Genomic DNA, 23,949 nt, shown 5'->3' with positions numbered 1-23,949 from the left:
CAGTTTGTCCATACACTGATAAGCTGCACGGAGCCAGGCGCTCGGGCACTAAGAGCTTGTAACCAAAACTCATCTGGCAGTGCCGAAACCCAGGATCGAACCAGGGACCTTTAGATCTTCAGTCTAACGCTCTCCCAACTGAGCTATTTCGGCTGGTGCAGTCAAATTCCTATTTTAAGAATGGAACCAAACCATGTGTTATGGTTAACTGCCAATGGCTTCATCATGGCATACAGCGGCCGATGATCAAGTGAGCAGCTATTAAACGCTAGCTGATAGTCGAAGTCATTGTAATTATAAAAGCAATTGATAAAGAACTGCCCCAGAACCTTGTTGTTCAGAAAGCTCATCCTAAGCACCCACGTGGAAGGGAACGAATGACCTCAGGGGCTTGGATGGTTCAATGCAGATTTGTAGGTCCCACCGAGATTTGAACTCGGATCGCTGGATTCAGAGTCCAGAGTGCTAACCGTTACACCATGGAACCAACCTGCACGCACTGCCTTTTTGTGACCCACATGTCACTTCCAAATACTGAGAAACAGCAAAGAGGTCAGAGCGTAAGAGCTTGTAATCAAAGGTCACTAAACTGTGCTAACTCTTGTTTTGAAATCACACAAAGAAACTGGGCGGAGCTTTTGTTGTCTTGTGTAAGTAGAAGAAGACAAAGCTTATTGTAGAACCATGCCTCCGTAGCATGAGAAAGTGTGTTTGCTTCAGATCAGCCAGTTTCCACATTTTTTCCTCTTGCAGAAGGATCTCCATCTGCCATCTGTGAGTAGTTCTTTTGTTTCCCACACAGTGACTCCAGCAAGCAATGGATGATGATTTTTATTCAAGTTTCTTTGCTTTAGAACCAGGCAAATGTAGGGACTTTGACATAGCCATTTCTTGCAACCCTTCCCTCCCAAGCAAAGGTTCCACCGAGATCTGAACTCGGATCACTGGATACAAAGTCCAGAGTGCTAGACATTACACCATGGAACCATTTGTTGGTGTTTGGGATGACCACAGTTTGTCCATACACTGATAAGCTGCACGGAGCCAGGCGCTCGGGCACTAACCATTACACCATGGAACCAACCTGCATGCAGCGCCTTTTTGTGACCCACATGTCACTTCCAAATACTGACAAACAGCAAAGAGGTCAGAGCATAAGAGCTTGTAATCAAAGGTCACTAAACTGTGCTAACTCTTGTTTTGAAATCACACAAAGAAACTGGGCGGAGTTTTTGTTGTCTTGTGTAAGTAGAAGAAGACAAAGCTTATTGTAGGACCACGCCTCCGTAGCATGAGAAAGTGTGTTTGCTTCAGATCAGCCAGTTTCCACATTTTTTCCTCTTGCAGAAGGATCTCCATCTGCCATCTGTGAGTAGTTCTTTTGTTTCCCACACAGTGACTCCAGCAAGCAATGGATGATGATTTTTATTCAAGTTTCTTTGCTTTAGAACCAGGCAAATGTAGGGACTTTGACATAGCCATTTCTTGCAACCCTTCCCTCCCAAGCAAAGGTTCCACCGAGATCTGAACTCGGATCACTGGATACAAAGTCCAGAGTGCTAGACATTACACCATGGAACCATTTGTTGGTGTTTGGGATGACCACAGTTTGTCCATACACTGATAAGCTGCACGGAGCCAGGCGCTCGGGCACTAAGAGCTTGTAACCAAAACTCATCTGGCAGTGCCGAAACCCGGGATCGAACCAAGGACCTTTAGATCTTCAGTCTAACGCTCTCCCAACTGAGCTATTTCGGCTGGTGCAGTCAAATTCCTATTTTAAGAATGGAACCAAACCATGTGTTATGGTTAACTGCCAATGGCTTCATCATGGCATACAGCGGCCGATGATCAAGTGAGCAGCTATTAAACGCTAGCTAATAGTCCAAGTCATTGTAATTATAAAAGCAATTGATAAAGAACTGCCCCAGAACCTTGTTGTTCAGAAAGCTCATCCTAAGCACCCACGTGGAAGGGCACGAATGAACTCAGGGGCTTGGATGGTTCAATGCAGATTTGCAGGTCCCACCGAGATTTGAACTCGAATCGCTGGATTCAGAGTCCAGAGTGCTAACCATTACACCATGGAACCAACCTGCACGCAGTGCCTTTTTGTGACCCACATGTCACTTCCAAATACTGAGAAACAGCAAAGAGGTCAGAGCGTAAGAGCTTGTAATCAAAGGTCACTAAACTGTGCTAACTCTTGTTTTGAAATCACACAAAGAAACTGGGCGGAGCTTTGGTTGTCTTGTGTAAGTAGAAGAAGACAAAGCTTATTGTAGAACCACGCCTCCGTAGCATGAGAAAGTGTGTTTGCTTCAGGTCAGCCAGTTTCCACATTTTTTCCTCTTGCAGAAGGATCTCCATCTGCCATCTGTGAGTAGTTCTTTTATTTCCCACACAGTGACTCCAGCAAGCAATTGATGATGATTTTTATTCAAGTTTCTTTGCTTTAGAACCAGGCAAATGTAGGGACTTTGACATAGCCATTTCTTGCAACCCTTCCCTCCCAAGCAAAGGTTCCACCGAGATCTGAACTCGGATCACTGGATACAAAGTCCAGAGTGCTAGACATTACACCATGGAACCATTAATTGGTGTTTGGGATGACCACAGTTTGTCCATACACTGATAAGCTGCACGGAGCCAGGCGCTCGGGCACTAAGAGCTTGTAACCAAAACTCATCTGGCAGTGCCGAAACCCGGGATCGAACCAGGGACCTTTAGATCTTCAGTCTAACGCTCTCCCAACTGAGCTATTTCGGCTGGTGCAGTCAAATTCCTATTTTAAGAATGGAACCAAACCATGTGTTATGGTTAACTGCCAATGGCTTCATCATGGCATACAGTGGCCGATGATCAAGTGAGCAGCTATTAAACGCTAGCTGATAGTCGAAGTCATTGTAATTATAAAAGCAATTGATAAAGAACTGCCCCAGAACCTTGTTGTTCAGAAAGCTCATCCTAAGCACCCACGTGGAAGGGAACGAATGACCTCAGGGGCTTGGATGGTTCAATGCAGATTTGCAGGTCCCACCGAGATTTGAACTCGGATCGCTGGATTCAGAGTCCAGAGTGCTAACCGTTACACCATGGAACCAACCTGCATGCACTGCCTTTTTGTGACCCACATGTCACTTCCAAATACTGAGAAACAGCAAAGAGGTCAGAGCGTAAGAGCTTGTAATCAAAGGTCACTAAACTGTGCTAACTCTTGTTTTGAAATCACACAAAGAAACTGGGCGGAGTTTTTGTTGTCTTGTGTAAGTAGAAGAAGACAAAGCTTATTGTAGAACCACGCCTCCGTAGCATGAGAAAGTGTGTTTGCTTCAGATCAGCCAGTTTCCACATTTTTTCCTCTTGCAGAAGGATCTCCATCTGCCATCTGTGAGTAGTTCTTTTGTTTCCCACACAGTGACTCCAGCAAGCAATGGATGATGATTTTTATTCAAGTTTCTTTGCTTTAGAACCAGGCAAATGTAGGGACTTTGACATAGCCATTTCTTGCAACCCTTCCCTCCCAAGCAAAGGTTCCACCGAGATCTGAACTCGGATCACTGGATACAAAGTCCAGAGTGCTAGACATTAGACCATGGAACCATTTGTTGGTGTTTGGGATGACCACAGTTTGTCCATACACTGATAAGCTGCACGGAGCCAGGCGCTCGGGCACTAACCATTACACCATGGAACCAACCTGCATGCAGCGCCTTTTTGTGACCCACATGTCACTTCCAAATACTGACAAACAGCAAAGAGGTCAGAGCATAAGAGCTTGTAATCAAAGGTCACTAAACTGTGCTAACTCTTGTTTTGAAATCACACAAAGAAACTGGGCGGAGTTTTTGTTGTCTTGTGTAAGTAGAAGAAGACAAAGCTTATTGTAGAACCACGCCTCCGTAGCATGAGAAAGTGTGTTTGCTTCAGATCAGCCAGTTTCCACATTTTTTCCTCTTGCAGAAGGATCTCCATCTGCCATCTGTGAGTAGTTCTTTTGTTTCCCACACAGTGACTCCAGCAAGCAATGGATGATGATTTTTATTCAAGTTTCTTTGCTTTAGAACCAGGCAAATGTAGGGACTTTGACATAGCCATTTCTTGCAACCCTTCCCTCCCAAACAAAGGTTCCACCGAGATCTGAACTCGGATCACTGGATACAAAGTCCAGAGTGCTAGACATTACACCATGGAACCATTTGTTGGTGTTTGGGATGACCACAGTTTGTCCATACACTGATAAGCTGCACGGAGCCAGGCGCTCGGGCACTAAGAGCTTGTAACCAAAACTCATCTGGCAGTGCCGAAACCCGGGATCGAACCAGGGACCTTTAGATCTTCAGTCTAACGCTCTCCCAACTGAGCTATTTCGGCTGGTGCAGTCAAATTCCTATTTTAAGAATGGAACCAAACCATGTGTTATGGTTAACTGCCAATGGCTTCATCATGGCATACAGCGGCCGATGATCAAGTGAGCAGCTATTAAACGCTAGCTAATAGTCCAAGTCATTGTAATTATAAAAGCAATTGATAAAGAACTGCCCCAGAACCTTGTTGTTTAGAAAGCTCATCCTAAGCACCCACGTGGAAAGGCACGAATGAACTCAGGGGCTTGGATGGTTCAATGCAGATTTGCAGGTCCCACCGAGATTTGAACTCGAATCGCTGGATTCAGAGTCCAGAGTGCTAACCATTACACCATGGAACCAACCTGCACGCACTGCCTTTTTGTGACCCACATGTCACTTCCAAATACTGAGAAACAGCAAAGAGGTCAGAGCGTAAGAGCTTGTAATCAAAGGTCACTAAACTGTGCTAACTCTTGTTTTGAAATCACACAAAGAAACTGGGCGGAGCTTTTGTTGTCTTGTGTAAGTAGAAGAAGACAAAGCTTATTGTAGAACCACGCCTCCGTAGCATGAGAAAGTGTGTTTGCTTCAGATCAGCCAGTTTCCACATTTTTTCCTCTTGCAGAAGGATCTCCATCTGCCATCTGTGAGTAGTTCTTTTGTTTCCCACACAGTGACTCCAGCAAGCAATGGATGATGATTTTTATTCAAGTTTCTTTGCTTTAGAACCAGGCAAATGTAGGGACTTTGACATAGCCATTTCTTGCAACCCTTCCCTCCCAAGCAAAGGTTCCACCGAGATCTGAACTCGGATCACTGGATACAAAGTCCAGAGTGCTAGACATTAGACCATGGAACCATTTGTTGGTGTTTGGGATGACCACAGTTTGTCCATACACTGATAAGCTGCACGGAGCCAGGCGCTCGGGCACTAACCATTACACCATGGAACCAACCTGCATGCAGCGCCTTTTTGTGACCCACATGTCACTTCCAAATACTGACAAACAGCAAAGAGGTCAAAGCATAAGAGCTTGTAATCAAAGGTCACTAAACTGTGCTAACTCTTGTTTTGAAATCACACAAAGAAACTGGGCGGAGTTTTTGTTGTCTTGTGTAAGTAGAAGAAGACAAAGCTTATTGTAGAACCACGCCTCCGTAGCATGAGAAAGTGTGTTTGCTTCAGATCAGCCAGTTTCCACATTTTTTCCTCTTGCAGAAGGATCTCCATCTGCCATCTGTGAGTAGTTCTTTTGTTTCCCACACAGTGACTCCAGCAAGCAATGGATGATGATTTTTATTCAAGTTTCTTTGCTTTAGAACCAGGCAAATGTAGGGACTTTGACATAGCCATTTCTTGCAACCCTTCCCTCCCAAACAAAGGTTCCACCGAGATCTGAACTCGGATCACTGGATACAAAGTCCAGAGTGCTAGACATTACACCATGGAACCATTTGTTGGTGTTTGGGATGACCACAGTTTGTCCATACACTGATAAGCTGCACGGAGCCAGGCGCTCGGGCACTAAGAGCTTGTAACCAAAACTCATCTGGCAGTGCCGAAACCCGGGATCGAACCAGGGACCTTTAGATCTTCAGTCTAACGCTCTCCCAACTGAGCTATTTCGGCTGGTGCAGTCAAATTCCTATTTTAAGAATGGAACCAAACCATGTGTTATGGTTAACTGCCAATGGCTTCATCATGGCATACAGCGGCCGATGATCAAGTGAGCAGCTATTAAACGTTAGCTAATAGTCCAAGTCATTGTAATTATAAAAGCAATTGATAAAGAACTGCCCCAGAACCTTGTTGTTCAGAAAGCTCATCCTAAGCACCCACGTGGAAAGGCACGAATGAACTCAGGGGCTTGGATGGTTCAATGCAGATTTGCAGGTCCCACCGAGATTTGAACTCGAATCGCTGGATTCAGAGTCCAGAGTGCTAACCATTACACCATGGAACCAACCTGCACGCAGTGCCTTTTTGTGACCCACATGTCACTTCCAAATACTGAGAAACAGCAAAGAGGTCAGAGCGTAAGAGCTTGTAATCAAAGGTCACTAAACTGTGCTAACTCTTGTTTTGAAATCACACAAAGAAACTGGGCGGAGCTTTGGTTGTCTTGTGTAAGTAGAAGAAGACAAAGCTTATTGTAGAACCACGCCTCCGTAGCATGAGAAAGTGTGTTTGCTTCAGGTCAGCCAGTTTCCACATTTTTTCCTCTTGCAGAAGGATCTCCATCTGCCATCTGTGAGTAGTTCTTTTATTTCCCACACAGTGACTCCAGCAAGCAATTGATGATGATTTTTATTCAAGTTTCTTTGCTTTAGAACCAGGCAAATGTAGGGACTTTGACATAGCCATTTCTTGCAACCCTTCCCTCCCAAGCAAAGGTTCCACCGAGATCTGAACTCGGATCACTGGATACAAAGTCCAGAGTGCTAGACATTACACCATGGAACCATTAATTGGTGTTTGGGATGACCACAGTTTGTCCATACACTGATAAGCTGCACGGAGCCAGGCGCTCGGGCACTAAGAGCTTGTAACCAAAACTCATCTGGCAGTGCCGAAACCCGGGATCGAACCAGGGACCTTTAGATCTTCAGTCTAACGCTCTCCCAACTGAGCTATTTCGGCTGGTGCAGTCAAATTCCTATTTTAAGAATGTAACCAAACCATGTGTTATGGTTAACTGCCAATGGCTTCATCATGGCATACAGTGGCCGATGATCAAGTGAGCAGCTATTAAACGCTAGCTGATAGTCCAAGTCATTGTAATTATAAAAGCAATTGATAAAGAACTGCCCCAGAACCTTGTTGTTCAGAAAGCTCATCCTAAGCACCCAGGTGGAAGGGAACGAATGACCTCAGGGGCTTGGATGGTTCAATGCAGATTTGCAGGTCCCACCGAGATTTGAACTCGGATCGCTGGATTCAGAGTCCAGAGTGCTAACCGTTACACCATGGAACCAACCTGCACGCAGTGCCTTTTTGTGACCCACATGTCACTTCCAAATACTGAGAAACAGCAAAGAGGTCAGAGCGTAAGAGCTTGTAATCAAAGGTCACTAAACTGTGCTAACTCTTGTTTTGAAATCACACAAAGAAACTGGGCGGAGCTTTTGTTGTCTTGTGTAAGTAGAAGAAGACAAAGCTTATTGTAGAACCACGCCTCCGTAGCATGAGAAAGTGTGTTTGCTTCAGATCAGCCAGTTTCCACATTTTTTCCTCTTGCAGAAGGATCTCCATCTGCCATCTGTGAGTAGTTCTTTTGTTTCCCACACAGTGACTCCAGCAAGCAATGGATGATGATTTTTATTCAAGTTTCTTTGCTTTAGAACCAGGCAAATGTAGGGACTTTGACATAGCCATTTCTTGCAACCCTTCCCTCCCAAGCAAAGGTTCCACCGAGATCTGAACTCGGATCACTGGATACAAAGTCCAGAGTGCTAGACATTACACCATGGAACCATTTGTTGGTGTTTGGGATGACCACAGTTTGTCCATACACTGATAAGCTGCACGGAGCCAGGCGCTCGGGCACTAAGAGCTTGTAACCAAAACTCATCTGGCAGTGCCGAAACCCGGGATCGAACCAGGGACCTTTAGATCTTCAGTCTAACGCTCTCCCAACTGAGCTATTTCGGCTGGTGCAGTCAAATTCCTATTTTAAGAATGGAACCAAACCATGTGTTATGGTTAACTGCCAATGGCTTCATCATGGCATACAGCGGCCGATGATCAAGTGAGCAGCTATTAAACGCTAGCTAATAGTCCAAGTCATTGTAATTATAAAAGCAATTGATAAAGAACTGCCCCAGAACCTTGTTGTTCAGAAAGCTCATCCTAAGCACCCGCGTGGAAAGGCACGAATGAACTCAGGGGCTTGGATGGTTCAATGCAGATTTGCAGGTCCCACCGAGATTTGAACTCGAATCGCTGGATTCAGAGTCCAGAGTGCTAACCATTACACCATGGAACCAACCTGCACGCAGTGCCTTTTTGTGACCCACATGTCACTTCCAAATACTGAGAAACAGCAAAGAGGTCAGAGCGTAAGAGCTTGTAATCAAAGGTCACTAAACTGTGCTAACTCTTGTTTTGAAATCACACAAAGAAACTGGGCGGAGCTTTGGTTGTCTTGTGTAAGTAGAAGAAGACAAAGCTTATTGTAGAACCACGCCTCCGTAGCATGAGAAAGTGTGTTTGCTTCAGGTCAGCCAGTTTCCACATTTTTTCCTCTTGCAGAAGGATCTCCATCTGCCATCTGTGAGTAGTTCTTTTATTTCCCACACAGTGACTCCAGCAAGCAATTGATGATGATTTTTATTCAAGTTTCTTTGCTTTAGAACCAGGCAAATGTAGGGACTTTGACATAGCCATTTCTTGCAACCCTTCCCTCCCAAGCAAAGGTTCCACCGAGATCTGAACTCGGATCACTGGATACAAAGTCCAGAGTGCTAGACATTACACCATGGAACCATTAATTGGTGTTTGGGATGACCACAGTTTGTCCATACACTGATAAGCTGCACGGAGCCAGGCGCTCGGGCACTAAGAGCTTGTAACCAAAACTCATCTGGCAGTGCCGAAACCCGGGATCGAACCAGGGACCTTTAGATCTTCAGTCTAACGCTCTCCCAACTGAGCTATTTCGGCTGGTGCAGTCAAATTCCTATTTTAAGAATGTAACCAAACCATGTGTTATGGTTAACTGCCAATGGCTTCATCATGGCATACAGTGGCCGATGATCAAGTGAGCAGCTATTAAACGCTAGCTGATAGTCCAAGTCATTGTAATTATAAAAGCAATTGATAAAGAACTGCCCCAGAACCTTGTTGTTCAGAAAGCTCATCCTAAGCACCCGCGTGGAAAGGCACGAATGAACTCAGGGGCTTGGATGGTTCAATGCAGATTTGCAGGTCCCACCGAGATTTGAACTCGGATCGCTGGATTCAGAGTCCAGAGTGCTAACCGTTACACCATGGAACCAACCTGCACGCACTGCCTTTTTGTGACCCACATGTCACTTCCAAATACTGAGAAACAGCAAAGAGGTCAGAGCGTAAGAGCTTGTAATCAAAGGTCACTAAACTGTGCTAACTCTTGTTTTGAAATCACACAAAGAAACTGGGCGGAGCTTTTGTTGTCTTGTGTAAGTAGAAGAAGACAAAGCTTATTGTAGAACCACGCCTCCGTAGCATGAGAAAGTGTGTTTGCTTCAGATCAGCCAGTTTCCACATTTTTTCCTCTTGCAGAAGGATCTCCATCTGCCATCTGTGAGTAGTTCTTTTGTTTCCCACACAGTGACTCCAGCAAGCAATGGATGATGATTTTTATTCAAGTTTCTTTGCTTTAGAACCAGGCAAATGTAGGGACTTTGACATAGCCATTTCTTGCAACCCTTCCCTCCCAAGCAAAGGTTCCACCGAGATCTGAACTCGGATCACTGGATACAAAGTCCAGAGTGCTAGACATTAGACCATGGAACCATTTGTTGGTGTTTGGGATGACCACAGTTTGTCCATACACTGATAAGCTGCACGGAGCCAGGCGCTCGGGCACTAACCATTACACCATGGAACCAACCTGCATGCAGCGCCTTTTTGTGACCCACATGTCACTTCCAAATACTGACAAACAGCAAAGAGGTCAGAGCATAAGAGCTTGTAATCAAAGGTCACTAAACTGTGCTAACTCTTGTTTTGAAATCACACAAAGAAACTGGGCGGAGTTTTTGTTGTCTTGTGTAAGTAGAAGAAGACAAAGCTTATTGTAGAACCACGCCTCCGTAGCATGAGAAAGTGTGTTTGCTTCAGATCAGCCAGTTTCCACATTTTTTCCTCTTGCAGAAGGATCTCCATCTGCCATCTGTGAGTAGTTCTTTTGTTTCCCACACAGTGACTCCAGCAAGCAATGGATGATGATTTTTATTCAAGTTTCTTTGCTTTAGAACCAGGCAAATGTAGGGACTTTGACATAGCCATTTCTTGCAACCCTTCCCCCCCAAGCAAAGGTTCCACCGAGATCTGAACTCGGATCACTGGATACAAAGTCCAGAGTGCTAGACATTACACCATGGAACCATTTGTTGGTGTTTGGGATGACCACAGTTTGTCCATACACTGATAAGCTGCACGGAGCCAGGCGCTCGGGCACTAAGAGCTTGTAACCAAAACTCATCTGGCAGTGCCGAAACCCGGGATCGAACCAGGGACCTTTAGATCTTCAGTCTACCGCTCTCCCAACTGAGCTATTTCGGCTGGTGCAGTCAAATTCCTATTTTAAGAATGGAACCAAACCATGTGTTATGGTTAACTGCCAATGGTTTCATCATGCCATACAGTGGCCGATGATCAAGTGAGGAGCTATTAAACGCTAGCTAATAGTCCAAGTCATTGTAATTATAAAAGCAATTGATAAAGAACTGCCCCAGGACCTTGTTGTTCAGAAAGCTCATCCTAAGCACCCACGTGAAAGGGCACGAATGAACTCAGGGGCTTGGATGGTTCAATGCAGATTTGTAGGTCCCACCGAGATTTGAACTCCGATCGCTGGATTTAGAGCCCAGAGTGCTAACCATTACACCATGGAACCAACCTGCATGCAGCGCCTTTTTGTGACCCACATGTCACTTCCAAATACTGAGAAACAGCAAAGAGGTCAGAGCGTAAGAGCTTGTAATCAAAGGTCACTAAACTGTGCTAACTCTTGTTTTGAAATCACACAAAGAAACTGGGCGGAGTTTTTGTTGTCTTGTGTAAGTAGAAGAAGACAAAGCTTATTGTAGAACCACGCCTCCGTAGCATGAGAAAGTGTGTTTGCTTCAGATCAGCCAGTTTCCACATTTTTTCCTCTTGCAGAAGGATCTCCATCTGCCATCTGTGAGTAGTTCTTTTGTTTCCCACACAGTGACTCCAGCAAGCAATGGATGATGATTTTTATTCAAGTTTCTTTGCTTTAGAACCAGGCAAATGTAGGGACTTTGACATAGCCATTTCTTGCAACCCTTCCCTCCCAAGCAAAGGTTCCACCGAGATCTGAACTCGGATCACTGGATACAAAGTCCAGAGTGCTAGACATTACACCATGGAACCATTTGTTGGTGTTTGGGATGACCACAGTTTGTCCATACACTGATAAGCTGCACGGAGCCAGGCGCTCGGGCACTAAGAGCTTGTAACCAAAACTCATCTGGCAGTGCCGAAACCCGGGATCGAACCAGGGACCTTTAGATCTTCAGTCTACCGCTCTCCCAACTGAGCTATTTCGGCTGGTGCAGTCAAATTCCTATTTTAAGAATGGAACCAAACCATGTGTTATGGTTAACTGCCAATGGTTTCATCATGCCATACAGTGGCCGATGATCAAGTGAGGAGCTATTAAACGCTAGCTAATAGTCCAAGTCATTGTAATTATAAAAGCAATTGATAAAGAACTGCCCCAGGACCTTGTTGTTCAGAAAGCTCATCCTAAGCACCCACGTGAAAGGGCACGAATGAACTCAGGGGCTTGGATGGTTCAATGCAGATTTGTAGGTCCCACCGAGATTTGAACTCCGATCGCTGGATTTAGAGCCCAGAGTGCTAACCATTACACCATGGAACCAACCTGCATGCAGCGCCTTTTTGTGACCCACATGTCACTTCCAAATACTGAGAAACAGCAAAGAGGTCAGAGCGTAAGAGCTTGTAATCAAAGGTCACTAAACTGTGCTAACTCTTGTTTTGAAATCACACAAAGAAACTGGGCGGAGTTTTTGTTGTCTTGTGTAAGTAGAAGAAGACAAAGCTTATTGTAGAACCACGCCTCCGTAGCATGAGAAAGTGTGTTTGCTTCAGATCAGCCAGTTTCCACATTTTTTCCTCTTGCAGAAGGATCTCCATCTGCCATCTGTGAGTAGTTCTTTTGTTTCCCACACAGTGACTCCAGCAAGCAATGGATGATGATTTTTATTCAAGTTTCTTTGCTTTAGAACCAGGCAAATGTAGGGACTTTGACATAGCCATTTCTTGCAACCCTTCCCTCCCAAGCAAAGGTTCCACCGAGATCTGAACTCGGATCACTGGATACAAAGTCCAGAGTGCTAGACATTACACCATGGAACCATTTGTTGGTGTTTGGGATGACCACAGTTTGTCCATACACTGATAAGCTGCACGGAGCCAGGCGCTCGGGCACTAAGAGCTTGTAACCAAAACTCATCTGGCAGTGCCGAAACCCGGGATCGAACCAGGGACCTTTAGATCTTCAGTCTAACGCTCTCCCAACTGAGCTATTTCAGCTGGTGCAGTCAAATTCCTATTTTAAGAATGGAACCAAACCATGTGTTATGGTTAACTGCCAATGGCTTCATCATGGCATACAGCGGCCGATGATCAAGTGAGCAGCTATTAAACGCTAGCTGATAGTCCAAGTCATTGTAATTATAAAAGCAATTGATAAAGAACTGCCCCAGAACCTTGTTGTTCAGAAAGCTCATCCTAAGCACCCACGTGGAAAAGCACGAATGACCTCAGGGGCTTGGATGGTTCAATGCAGATTTGCAGGTCCCACCGAGATTTGAACTCGGATCGCTGGATTCAGAGTCCAGAGTGCTAACCGTTACACCATGGAACCAACCTGCATGCAGCGCCTTTTTGTGACCCACATGTCACTTCCAAATACTGAGAAACAGCAAAGAGGTCAGAGCGTAAGAGCTTGTAATCAAAGGTCACTAAACTGTGCTAACTCTTGTTTTGAAATCACACAAAGAAACTGGGCGGAGTTTTTGTTGTCTTGTGTAAGTAGAAGAAGACAAAGCTTATTGTAGAACCACGCCTCCGTAGCATGAGAAAGTGTGTTTGCTTCAGATCAGCCAGTTTCCACATTTTTTCCTCTTGCAGAAGGATCTCCATCTGCCATCTGTGAGTAGTTCTTTTGTTTCCCACACAGTGACTCCAGCAAGCAATGGATGATGATTTTTATTCAAGTTTCTTTGCTTTAGAACCAGGCAAATGTAGGGACTTTGACATAGCCATTTCTTGCAACCCTTCCCTCCCAAGCAAAGGTTCCACCGAGATCTGAACTCGGATCACTGGATACAAAGTCCAGAGTGCTAGACATTACACCATGGAACCATTTGTTGGTGTTTGGGATGACCACAGTTTGTCCATACACTGATAAGCTGCACGGAGCCAGGCGCTCGGGCACTAAGAGCTTGTAACCAAAACTCATCTGGCAGTGCCGAAACCCGGGATCGAACCAGGGACCTTTAGATCTTCAGTCTAACGCTCTCCCAACTGAGCTATTTCAGCTGGTGCAGTCAAATTCCTATTTTAAGAATGGAACCAAACCATGTGTTATGGTTAACTGCCAATGGCTTCATCATGGCATACAGCGGCCGATGATCAAGTGAGCAGCTATTAAACGCTAGCTGATAGTCCAAGTCATTGTAATTATAAAAGCAATTGATAAAGAACTGCCCCAGAACCTTGTTGTTCAGAAAGCTCATCCTAAGCACCCACGTGGAAAAGCACGAATGACCTCAGGGGCTTGGATGGTTCAATGCAGATTTGCAGGTCCCACCGAGATTTGAACTCGAATCGCTGGATTCAGAGTCCAGAGTGCTAACCATTACACCATGGAACCAACCTGCACGCAGTGCCTTTTTGTGACCCACATGTCACTTCCAAATACTGAGAAACAGCAAAGAGGTCAGAGCGTAAGAGCTTGTAATCAAAGGTCACTAAACTGTGCTAACTCTTGTTTTGAAATCACACAAAGAAACTGGGCGGAGCTTTGGTTGTCTTGTGTAAGTAGAAGAAGACAAAGCTTATTGTAGAACCACGCCTCCGTAGCATGAGAAAGTGTGTTTGCTTCAGGTCAGCCAGTTTCCACATTTTTTCCTCTTGCAGAAGGATCTCCATCTGCCATCTGTGAGTAGTTCTTTTATTTCCCACACAGTGACTCCAGCAAGCAATTGATGATGATTTTTATTCAAGTTTCTTTGCTTTAGAACCAGGCAAATGTAGGGACTTTGACATAGCCATTTCTTGCAACCCTTCCCTCCCAAGCAAAGGTTCCACCGAGATCTGAACTCGGATCACTGGATACAAAGTCCAGAGTGCTAGACATTACACCATGGAACCATTAATTGGTGTTTGGGATGACCACAGTTTGTCCATACACTGATAAGCTGCACGGAGCCAGGCGCTCGGGCACTAAGAGCTTGTAACCAAAACTCATCTGGCAGTGCCGAAACCCGGGATCGAACCAGGGACCTTTAGATCTTCAGTCTAACGCTCTCCCAACTGAGCTATTTCGGCTGGTGCAGTCAAATTCCTATTTTAAGAATGTAACCAAACCATGTGTTATGGTTAACTGCCAATGGCTTCATCATGGCATACAGTGGCCGATGATCAAGTGAGCAGCTATTAAACGCTAGCTGATAGTCCAAGTCATTGTAATTATAAAAGCAATTGATAAAGAACTGCCCCAGAACCTTGTTGTTCAGAAAGCTCATCCTAAGCACCCAGGTGGAAGGGAACGAATGACCTCAGGGGCTTGGATGGTTCAATGCAGATTTGCAGGTCCCACCGAGATTTGAACTCGGATCGCTGGATTCAGAGTCCAGAGTGCTAACCGTTACACCATGGAACCAACCTGCACGCACTGCCTTTTTGTGACCCACATGTCACTTCCAAATACTGAGAAACAGCAAAGAGGTCAGAGCGTAAGAGCTTGTAATCAAAGGTCACTAAACTGTGCTAACTCTTGTTTTGAAATCACACAAAGAAACTGGGCGGAGCTTTTGTTGTCTTGTGTAAGTAGAAGAAGACAAAGCTTATTGTAGAACCACGCCTCCGTAGCATGAGAAAGTGTGTTTGCTTCAGATCAGCCAGTTTCCACATTTTTTCCTCTTGCAGAAGGATCTCCATCTGCCATCTGTGAGTAGTTCTTTTGTTTCCCACACAGTGACTCCAGCAAGCAATGGATGATGATTTTTATTCAAGTTTCTTTGCTTTAGAACCAGGCAAATGTAGGGACTTTGACATAGCCATTTCTTGCAACCCTTCCCTCCCAAGCAAAGGTTCCACCGAGATCTGAACTCGGATCACTGGATACAAAGTCCAGAGTGCTAGACATTAGACCATGGAACCATTTGTTGGTGTTTGGGATGACCACAGTTTGTCCATACACTGATAAGCTGCACGGAGCCAGGCGCTCGGGCACTAACCATTACACCATGGAACCAACCTGCATGCAGCGCCTTTTTGTGACCCACATGTCACTTCCAAATACTGACAAACAGCAAAGAGGTCAGAGCATAAGAGCTTGTAATCAAAGGTCACTAAACTGTGCTAACTCTTGTTTTGAAATCACACAAAGAAACTGGGCGGAGTTTTTGTTGTCTTGTGTAAGTAGAAGAAGACAAAGCTTATTGTAGAACCACGCCTCCGTAGCATGAGAAAGTGTGTTTGCTTCAGATCAGCCAGTTTCCACATTTTTTCCTCTTGCAGAAGGATCTCCATCTGCCATCTGTGAGTAGTTCTTTTGTTTCCCACACAGTGACTCCAGCAAGCAATGGATGATGATTTTTATTCAAGTTTCTTTGCTTTAGAACCAGGCAAATGTAGGGACTTTGACATAGCCATTTCTTGCAACCCTTCCCCCCCAAGCAAAGGTTCCACCGAGATCTGAACTCGGATCACTGGATACAAAGTCCAGAGTGCTAGACATTACACCATGGAACCATTTGTTGGTGTTTGGGATGACCACAGTTTGTCCATACACTGATAAGCTGCACGGAGCCAGGCGCTCGGGCACTAAGAGCTTGTAACCAAAACTCATCTGGCAGTGCCGAAACCCGGGATCGAACCAGGGACCTTTAGATCTTCAGTCTACCGCTCTCCCAACTGAGCTATTTCGGCTGGTGCAGTCAAATTCCTATTTTAAGAATGGAACCAAACCATGTGTTATGGTTAACTGCCAATGGTTTCATCATGCCATACAGTGGCCGATGATCAAGTGAGGAGCTATTAAACGCTAGCTAATAGTCCAAGTCATTGTAATTATAAAAGCAATTGATAAAGAACTGCCCCAGGACCTTGTTGTTCAGAAAGCTCATCCTAAGCACCCACGTGAAAGGGCACGAATGAACTCAGGGGCTTGGATGGTTCAATGCAGATTTGTAGGTCCCACCGAGATTTGAACTCCGATCGCTGGATTTAGAGCCCAGAGTGCTAACCATTACACCATGGAACCAACCTGCATGCAGCGCCTTTTTGTGACCCACATGTCACTTCCAAATACTGAGAAACAGCAAAGAGGTCAGAGCGTAAGAGCTTGTAATCAAAGGTCACTAAACTGTGCTAACTCTTGTTTTGAAATCACACAAAGAAACTGGGCGGAGTTTTTGTTGTCTTGTGTAAGTAGAAGAAGACAAAGCTTATTGTAGAACCACGCCTCCGTAGCATGAGAAAGTGTGTTTGCTTCAGATCAGCCAGTTTCCACATTTTTTCCTCTTGCAGAAGGATCTCCATCTGCCATCTGTGAGTAGTTCTTTTGTTTCCCACACAGTGACTCCAGCAAGCAATGGATGATGATTTTTATTCAAGTTTCTTTGCTTTAGAACCAGGCAAATGTAGGGACTTTGACATAGCCATTTCTTGCAACCCTTCCCTCCCAAGCAAAGGTTCCACCGAGATCTGAACTCGGATCACTGGATACAAAGTCCAGAGTGCTAGACATTACACCATGGAACCATTTGTTGGTGTTTGGGATGACCACAGTTTGTCCATACACTGATAAGCTGCACGGAGCCAGGCGCTCGGGCACTAAGAGCTTGTAACCAAAACTCATCTGGCAGTGCCGAAACCCGGGATCGAACCAGGGACCTTTAGATCTTCAGTCTAACGCTCTCCCAACTGAGCTATTTCAGCTGGTGCAGTCAAATTCCTATTTTAAGAATGGAACCAAACCATGTGTTATGGTTAACTGCCAATGGCTTCATCATGGCATACAGCGGCCGATGATCAAGTGAGCAGCTATTAAACGCTAGCTGATAGTCCAAGTCATTGTAATTATAAAAGCAATTGATAAAGAACTGCCCCAGAACCTTGTTGTTCAGAAAGCTCATCCTAAGCACCCACGTGGAAAAGCACGAATGACCTCAGGGGCTTGGATGGTTCAATGCAGATTTGCAGGTCCCACCGAGATTTGAACTCGGATCGCTGGATTCAGAGTCCAGAGTGCTAACCGTTACACCATGGAACCAACCTGCATGCAGCGCCTTTTTGTGACCCACATGTCACTTCCAAATACTGAGAAACAGCAAAGAGGTCAGAGCGTAAGAGCTTGTAATCAAAGGTCACTAAACTGTGCTAACTCTTGTTTTGAAATCACACAAAGAAACTGGGCGGAGCTTTGGTTGTCTTGTGTAAGTAGAAGAAGACAAAGCTTATTGTAGAACCACGCCTCCGTAGCATGAGAAAGTGTGTTTGCTTCAGATCAGCCAGTTTCCACATTTTTTCCTCTTGCAGAAGGATCTCCATCTGCCATCTGTGAGTAGTTCTTTTGTTTCCCACACAGTGACTCCAGCAAGCAATGGATGATGATTTTTATTCAAGTTTCTTTGCTTTAGAACCAGGCAAATGTAGGGACTTTGACATAGCCATTTCTTGCAACCCTTCCCCCCCAAGCAAAGGTTCCACCGAGATCTGAACTCGGATCACTGGATACAAAGTCCAGAGTGCTAGACATTACACCATGGAACCATTTGTTGGTGTTTGGGATGACCACAGTTTGTCCATACACTGATAAGCTGCACGGAGCCAGGCGCTCGGGCACTAAGAGCTTGTAACCAAAACTCATCTGGCAGTGCCGAAACCCGGGATCGAACCAGGGACCTTTAGATCTTCAGTCTAACGCTCTCCCAACTGAGCTATTTCGGCTGGTGCAGTCAAATTCCTATTTTAAGAATGGAACCAAACCATGTGTTATGGTTAACTGCCAATGGTTTCATCATGCCATACAGTGGCCGATGATCAAGTGAGCAGCTATTAAACGCTAGCTAATAGTCCAAGTCATTGTAATTATAAAAGCAATTGATAAAGAACTGCCCCAGGACCTTGTTGTTCAGAAAGCTCATCCTAAGCACCCACGTGAAAGGGCACGAATGAACTCAGGGGCTTGGATGGTTCAATGCAGATTTGTAGGTCCCACCGAGATTTGAACTCCGATCGCTGGATTTAGAGCCCAGAGTGCTAACCATTACACCATGGAACCAACCTGCATGCAGCGCCTTTTTGTGACCCACATGTCACTTCCAAATACTGAGAAACAGCAAAGAGGTCAGAGCGTAAGAGCTTGTAATCAAAGGTCACTAAACTGTGCTAACTCTTGTTTTGAAATCACACAAAGAAACTGGGCGGAGTTTTTGTTGTCTTGTGTAAGTAGAAGAAGACAAAGCTTATTGTAGAACCACGCCTCCGTAGCATGAGAAAGTGTGTTTGCTTCAGATCAGCCAGTTTCCACATTTTTTCCTCTTGCAGAAGGATCTCCATCTGCCATCTGTGAGTAGTTCTTTTGTTTCCCACACAGTGACTCCAGCAAGCAATGGATGATGATTTTTATTCAAGTTTCTTTGCTTTAGAACCAGGCAAATGTAGGGACTTTGACATAGCCATTTCTTGCAACCCTTCCCTCCCAAGCAAAGGTTCCACCGAGATCTGAACTCGGATCACTGGATACAAAGTCCAGAGTGCTAGACATTACACCATGGAACCATTTGTTGGTGTTTGGGATGACCACAGTTTGTCCATACACTGATAAGCTGCACGGAGCCAGGCGCTCGGGCACTAAGAGCTTGTAACCAAAACTCATCTGGCAGTGCCGAAACCCGGGATCGAACCAGGGACCTTTAGATCTTCAGTCTAACGCTCTCCCAACTGAGCTATTTCAGCTGGTGCAGTCAAATTCCTATTTTAAGAATGGAACCAAACCATGTGTTATGGTTAACTGCCAATGGCTTCATCATGGCATACAGCGGCCGATGATCAAGTGAGCAGCTATTAAACGCTAGCTGATAGTCCAAGTCATTGTAATTATAAAAGCAATTGATAAAGAACTGCCCCAGAACCTTGTTGTTCAGAAAGCTCATCCTAAGCACCCACGTGGAAAAGCACGAATGACCTCAGGGGCTTGGATGGTTCAATGCAGATTTGCAGGTCCCACCGAGATTTGAACTCGGATCGCTGGATTCAGAGTCCAGAGTGCTAACCGTTACACCATGGAACCAACCTGCACGCACTGCCTTTTTGTGACCCACATGTCACTTCCAAATACTGAGAAACAGCAAAGAGGTCAGAGCGTAAGAGCTTGTAATCAAAGGTCACTAAACTGTGCTAACTCTTGTTTTGAAATCACACAAAGAAACTGGGCGGAGCTTTTGTTGTCTTGTGTAAGTAGAAGAAGACAAAGCTTATTGTAGAACCACGCCTCCGTAGCATGAGAAAGTGTGTTTGCTTCAGATCAGCCAGTTTCCACATTTTTTCCTCTTGCAGAAGGATCTCCATCTGCCATCTGTGAGTAGTTCTTTTGTTTCCCACACAGTGACTCCAGCAAGCAATGGATGATGATTTTTATTCAAGTTTCTTTGCTTTAGAACCAGGCAAATGTAGGGACTTTGACATAGCCATTTCTTGCAACCCTTCCCTCCCAAGCAAAGGTTCCACCGAGATCTGAACTCGGATCACTGGATACAAAGTCCAGAGTGCTAGACATTACACTATGGAACCATTTGTTGGTGTTTGGGATGACCACAGTTTGTCCATACACTGATAAGCTGCACGGAGCCAGGCGCTCGGGCACTAACCATTACACCATGGAACCAACCTGCATGCAGCGCCTTTTTGTGACCCACATGTCACTTCCAAATACTGACAAACAGCAAAGAGGTCAGAGCGTAAGAGCTTGTAATCAAAGGTCACTAAACTGTGCTAACTCTTGTTTTGAAATCACACAAAGAAACTGGGCGGAGTTTTTGTTGTCTTGTGTAAGTAGAAGAAGACAAAGCTTATTGTAGAACCACGCCTCCGTAGCATGAGAAAGTGTGTTTGCTTCAGATCAGCCAGTTTCCACATTTTTTCCTCTTGCAGAAGGATCTCCATCTGCCATCTGTGAGTAGTTCTTTTGTTTCCCACACAGTGACTCCAGCAAGCAATGGATGATGATTTTTATTCAAGTTTCTTTGCTTTAGAACCAGGCAAATGTAGGGACTTTGACATAGCCATTTCTTGCAACCCTTCCCTCCCAAGCAAAGGTTCCACCGAGATCTGAACTCGGATCACTGGATACAAAGTCCAGAGTGCTAGACATTACACCATGGAACCATTTGTTGGTGTTTGGGATGACCACAGTTTGTCCATACACTGATAAGCTGCACGGAGCCAGGCGCTCGGGCACTAAGAGCTTGTAACCAAAACTCATCTGGCAGTGCCGAAACCCGGGATCGAACCAGGGACCTTTAGATCTTCAGTCTAACGCTCTCCCAACTGAGCTATTTCGGCTGGTGCAGTCAAATTCCTATTTTAAGAATGGAACCAACCATGTGTTATGGTTAACTGCCAATGGCTTCATCATGGCATACAGTGGCCGATGATCAAGTGAGCAGCTATTAAATGCTAGCTGATAGTCCAAGTCATTGTAATTATAAAAGCAATTGATAAAGAACTGCCCCAGAACCTTGTTGTTCAGAAAGCTCATCCTAAGCACCCACGTGGAAGGGAACGAACGACCTCAGGGGCTTGGATGGTTCAATGCAGATTTGCAGGTCCCACCGAGATTTGAACTCGGATCGCTGGATTCAGAGTCCAGAGTGCTAACCGTTACACCATGGAACCAACCTGCACGCAGCGCCTTTTTGTGACCCACATGTCACTTCCAAATACTGAGAAACAGCAAAGAGGTCAGAGCGTAAGAGCTTGTAATCAAAGGTCACTAAACTGTGCTAACTCTTGTTTTGAAATCACACAAAGAAACTGGGCGGAGTTTTTGTTGTCTTGTGTAAGTAGAAGAAGACAAAGCTTATTGTAGAACCACGCCTCCGTAGCATGAGAAAGTGTGTTTGCTTCAGATCAGCCAGTTTCCACATTTTTTCCTCTTGCAGAAGGATCTCCATCTGCCATCTGTGAGTAGTTCTTTTGTTTCCCACACAGTGACTCCAGCAAGCAATGGATGATGATTTTTATTCAAGTTTCTTTGCTTTAGAACCAGGCAAATGTAGGGACTTTGACATAGCCATTTCTTGCAACCCTTCCCTCCCAAGCAAAGGTTCCACCGAGATCTGAACTCGGATCACTGGATACAAAGTCCAGAGTGCTAGACATTACACCATTTGTTGGTGTTTGGGATGACCACAGTTTGTCCATACACTGATAAGCTGCACGGAGCCAGGCGCTCGGTGCCAGGTGCAGTCAAGGTGCAGTCATTTTCCTATTTTAAGAATGTAACCAAACCATGTGTTATGGTTAACTGCCAATGGCTTCATCATGGCATACAGTGGCCGATGATCAAGTGAGCAGCTATTAAACGCTAGCTGATAGTCCAAGTCATTGTAATTATAAAAGCAATTGATAAAGAACTGCCCCAGAACCTTGTTGTTCAGAAAGCTCATCCTAAGCACCCACATGGAAGGGAATGAATGACCTCAGGGGCTTGGATGGTTCAATGCAGATTTGCAGGTCCCACCGAGATTTGAACTCGGATCGCTGGATTCAGAGTCCAGAGTGCTAACCGTTACACCATGGAACCATTTGTTGGTGTTTGGGATGACCACAGTTTGTCCATACACTGATAAGCTGCACAGTTTCCACATTTTTTCCTCTTGCAGAAGGATCTCCATCTGCCATCTGTAAGTAGTTCTTTTGTTTCCCACACAGTGACTCCAGCAAGCAATGGATGATGATTTTTATTCAAGTTTCTTTGCTTTAGAACCAGGCAAATGTAGGGACTTTGACATAGCCATTTCTTGCAACCCTTCCCTCCCAAGCAAAGGTTCCACCGAGATTTGAACTCGGATCGCTGGATTCAGAGTCCAGAGTGCTAACCGTTACACCATGGAACCATTTGTTGGTGTTTGGGATGACCACAGTTTGTCCATACACTGATAAGCTGCACGGAGCCAGGCGCTCGGGCACTAACCATTACACCATGGAACCAACCTGCATGCAGCGCCTTTTTGTGACCCACATGTCACTTCCAAATACTGACAAACAGCAAAGAGGTCAGAGCATAAGAGCTTGTAATCAAAGGTCACTAAACTGTGCTAACTCTTGTTTTGAAATCACACAAAGAAACTGGGCGGAGTTTTTGTTGTCTTGTGTAAGTAGAAGAAGACAAAGCTTATTGTAGAACCACGCCTCCGTAGCATGAGAAAGTGTGTTTGCTTCAGATCAGCCAGTTTCCACATTTTTTCCTCTTGCAGAAGGATCTCCATCTGCCATCTGTGAGTAGTTCTTTTGTTTCCCACACAGTGACTCCAGCAAGCAATGGATGATGATTTTTATTCAAGTTTCTTTGCTTTAGAACCAGGCAAATGTAGGGACTTTGACATAGCCATTTCTTGCAACCCTTCCCTCCCAAACAAAGGTTCCACCGAGATCTGAACTCGGATCACTGGAGAATGGAACCAAACCATGTGTTATGGTTAACTGCCAATGGCTTCATCATGGCATACAGTGGCCGATGATCAAGTGAGCAGCTATTAAACGCTAGCTGATAGTCGAAGTCATTGTAATTATAAAAGCAATTGATAAAGAACTGCCCCAGAACCTTGTTGTTCAGAAAGCTCATCCTAAGCACCCACATGGAAGGGAACGAATGACCTCAGGGGCTTGGATGGTTCAATGCAGATTTGCAGGTCCCACCAAGATTTGAACTCGGATCGCTGGATTCAGAGTCCAGAGTGCTAACCATTACACCATGGAACCAACCTGCACGCACTGCCTTTTTGTGACCCACATGTCACTTCCAAATACTGAGAAACAGCAAAGAGGTCAGAGCGTAAGAGCTTGTAATCAAAGGTCACTAAACTGTGCTAACTCTTGTTTTGAAATCACACAAAGAAACTGGGCGGAGCTTTGGTTGTCTTGTGTAAGTAGAAGAAGACAAAGCTTATTGTAGAACCACGCCTCCGTAGCATGAGAAAGTGTGTTTGCTTCAGGTCAGCCAGTTTCCACATTTTTTCCTCTTGCAGAAGGATCTCCATCTGCCATCTGTGAGTAGTTCTTTTATTTCCCACACAGTGACTCCAGCAAGCAATTGATGATGATTTTTATTCAAGTTTCTTTGCTTTAGAACCAGGCAAATGTAGGGACTTTGACATAGCCATTTCTTGCAACCCTTCCCTCCCAAGCAAAGGTTCCACCGAGATCTGAACTCGGATCACTGGATACAAAGTCCAGAGTGCTAGACATTACACCATGGAACCATTAATTGGTGTTTGGGATGACCACAGTTTGTCCATACACTGATAAGCTGCACGGAGCCAGGCGCTCGGGCACTAAGAGCTTGTAACCAAAACTCATCTGGCAGTGCCGAAACCCGGGATCGAA

General features: G+C 45.1%; 27 non-coding genes across 27 annotated transcripts in view; all 27 read right to left on the bottom strand.

The window, feature by feature from the left end:
- Window positions 1–415: 415 nt before the first annotated feature.
- On the bottom strand, window positions 416–487 carry trnaq-cug (transfer RNA glutamine (anticodon CUG)). The gene has a single exon. It is a non-coding gene; the product is annotated as a tRNA-Gln (tRNA).
- Window positions 488–2,020: 1,533 nt separating this feature from the next.
- Window positions 2,021–2,092, bottom strand: trnaq-cug (transfer RNA glutamine (anticodon CUG)). Its single transcript has one exon. It is a non-coding gene; the product is annotated as a tRNA-Gln (tRNA).
- Window positions 2,093–2,696: 604 nt separating this feature from the next.
- Window positions 2,697–2,769, bottom strand: trnaf-gaa (transfer RNA phenylalanine (anticodon GAA)). Its single transcript has one exon. It is a non-coding gene; the product is annotated as a tRNA-Phe (tRNA).
- A 262-nt stretch (window positions 2,770–3,031) lies between these two features.
- trnaq-cug (transfer RNA glutamine (anticodon CUG)) lies at window positions 3,032–3,103 on the bottom strand. The gene has a single exon. It is a non-coding gene; the product is annotated as a tRNA-Gln (tRNA).
- A 1,198-nt stretch (window positions 3,104–4,301) lies between these two features.
- On the bottom strand, window positions 4,302–4,374 carry trnaf-gaa (transfer RNA phenylalanine (anticodon GAA)). Its single transcript has one exon. It is a non-coding gene; the product is annotated as a tRNA-Phe (tRNA).
- A 262-nt stretch (window positions 4,375–4,636) lies between these two features.
- On the bottom strand, window positions 4,637–4,708 carry trnaq-cug (transfer RNA glutamine (anticodon CUG)). Its single transcript has one exon. It is a non-coding gene; the product is annotated as a tRNA-Gln (tRNA).
- Window positions 4,709–5,906: 1,198 nt separating this feature from the next.
- trnaf-gaa (transfer RNA phenylalanine (anticodon GAA)) lies at window positions 5,907–5,979 on the bottom strand. The gene has a single exon. It is a non-coding gene; the product is annotated as a tRNA-Phe (tRNA).
- Window positions 5,980–6,241: 262 nt separating this feature from the next.
- Window positions 6,242–6,313, bottom strand: trnaq-cug (transfer RNA glutamine (anticodon CUG)). Its single transcript has one exon. It is a non-coding gene; the product is annotated as a tRNA-Gln (tRNA).
- A 604-nt stretch (window positions 6,314–6,917) lies between these two features.
- On the bottom strand, window positions 6,918–6,990 carry trnaf-gaa (transfer RNA phenylalanine (anticodon GAA)). The gene has a single exon. It is a non-coding gene; the product is annotated as a tRNA-Phe (tRNA).
- Window positions 6,991–7,252: 262 nt separating this feature from the next.
- Window positions 7,253–7,324, bottom strand: trnaq-cug (transfer RNA glutamine (anticodon CUG)). Its single transcript has one exon. It is a non-coding gene; the product is annotated as a tRNA-Gln (tRNA).
- A 604-nt stretch (window positions 7,325–7,928) lies between these two features.
- On the bottom strand, window positions 7,929–8,001 carry trnaf-gaa (transfer RNA phenylalanine (anticodon GAA)). Its single transcript has one exon. It is a non-coding gene; the product is annotated as a tRNA-Phe (tRNA).
- A 262-nt stretch (window positions 8,002–8,263) lies between these two features.
- On the bottom strand, window positions 8,264–8,335 carry trnaq-cug (transfer RNA glutamine (anticodon CUG)). Its single transcript has one exon. It is a non-coding gene; the product is annotated as a tRNA-Gln (tRNA).
- A 604-nt stretch (window positions 8,336–8,939) lies between these two features.
- Window positions 8,940–9,012, bottom strand: trnaf-gaa (transfer RNA phenylalanine (anticodon GAA)). Its single transcript has one exon. It is a non-coding gene; the product is annotated as a tRNA-Phe (tRNA).
- A 262-nt stretch (window positions 9,013–9,274) lies between these two features.
- On the bottom strand, window positions 9,275–9,346 carry trnaq-cug (transfer RNA glutamine (anticodon CUG)). Its single transcript has one exon. It is a non-coding gene; the product is annotated as a tRNA-Gln (tRNA).
- Window positions 9,347–12,901: 3,555 nt separating this feature from the next.
- trnaq-cug (transfer RNA glutamine (anticodon CUG)) lies at window positions 12,902–12,973 on the bottom strand. Its single transcript has one exon. It is a non-coding gene; the product is annotated as a tRNA-Gln (tRNA).
- Window positions 12,974–13,912: 939 nt separating this feature from the next.
- On the bottom strand, window positions 13,913–13,984 carry trnaq-cug (transfer RNA glutamine (anticodon CUG)). Its single transcript has one exon. It is a non-coding gene; the product is annotated as a tRNA-Gln (tRNA).
- Window positions 13,985–14,588: 604 nt separating this feature from the next.
- Window positions 14,589–14,661, bottom strand: trnaf-gaa (transfer RNA phenylalanine (anticodon GAA)). Its single transcript has one exon. It is a non-coding gene; the product is annotated as a tRNA-Phe (tRNA).
- A 262-nt stretch (window positions 14,662–14,923) lies between these two features.
- On the bottom strand, window positions 14,924–14,995 carry trnaq-cug (transfer RNA glutamine (anticodon CUG)). Its single transcript has one exon. It is a non-coding gene; the product is annotated as a tRNA-Gln (tRNA).
- A 2,544-nt stretch (window positions 14,996–17,539) lies between these two features.
- On the bottom strand, window positions 17,540–17,611 carry trnaq-cug (transfer RNA glutamine (anticodon CUG)). Its single transcript has one exon. It is a non-coding gene; the product is annotated as a tRNA-Gln (tRNA).
- Window positions 17,612–18,215: 604 nt separating this feature from the next.
- trnaf-gaa (transfer RNA phenylalanine (anticodon GAA)) lies at window positions 18,216–18,288 on the bottom strand. The gene has a single exon. It is a non-coding gene; the product is annotated as a tRNA-Phe (tRNA).
- Window positions 18,289–19,561: 1,273 nt separating this feature from the next.
- trnaq-cug (transfer RNA glutamine (anticodon CUG)) lies at window positions 19,562–19,633 on the bottom strand. The gene has a single exon. It is a non-coding gene; the product is annotated as a tRNA-Gln (tRNA).
- Window positions 19,634–20,831: 1,198 nt separating this feature from the next.
- On the bottom strand, window positions 20,832–20,904 carry trnaf-gaa (transfer RNA phenylalanine (anticodon GAA)). Its single transcript has one exon. It is a non-coding gene; the product is annotated as a tRNA-Phe (tRNA).
- Window positions 20,905–21,165: 261 nt separating this feature from the next.
- trnaq-cug (transfer RNA glutamine (anticodon CUG)) lies at window positions 21,166–21,237 on the bottom strand. Its single transcript has one exon. It is a non-coding gene; the product is annotated as a tRNA-Gln (tRNA).
- Window positions 21,238–22,075: 838 nt separating this feature from the next.
- Window positions 22,076–22,147, bottom strand: trnaq-cug (transfer RNA glutamine (anticodon CUG)). Its single transcript has one exon. It is a non-coding gene; the product is annotated as a tRNA-Gln (tRNA).
- A 241-nt stretch (window positions 22,148–22,388) lies between these two features.
- trnaq-cug (transfer RNA glutamine (anticodon CUG)) lies at window positions 22,389–22,460 on the bottom strand. Its single transcript has one exon. It is a non-coding gene; the product is annotated as a tRNA-Gln (tRNA).
- Window positions 22,461–23,253: 793 nt separating this feature from the next.
- On the bottom strand, window positions 23,254–23,325 carry trnaq-cug (transfer RNA glutamine (anticodon CUG)). Its single transcript has one exon. It is a non-coding gene; the product is annotated as a tRNA-Gln (tRNA).
- A 604-nt stretch (window positions 23,326–23,929) lies between these two features.
- Window positions 23,930–23,949, bottom strand: part of trnaf-gaa (transfer RNA phenylalanine (anticodon GAA)) — a 73-nt gene continuing 53 nt past the window's right edge. The window contains exon 1 of the tRNA in view: window positions 23,930–23,949. This exon is cut by the window's right edge and continues 53 nt beyond it. This is a non-coding gene — a tRNA (tRNA-Phe).

Source organism: Clarias gariepinus, chromosome 15 (genome assembly GCF_024256425.1).
Source record: "Clarias gariepinus isolate MV-2021 ecotype Netherlands chromosome 15, CGAR_prim_01v2, whole genome shotgun sequence".
Taxonomy (NCBI): domain Eukaryota; kingdom Metazoa; phylum Chordata; class Actinopteri; order Siluriformes; family Clariidae; genus Clarias; species Clarias gariepinus.
The sequence above is the reverse complement of the archived record's forward strand: the minus strand, read 5'-3'. Positions and strand labels throughout refer to the sequence as shown.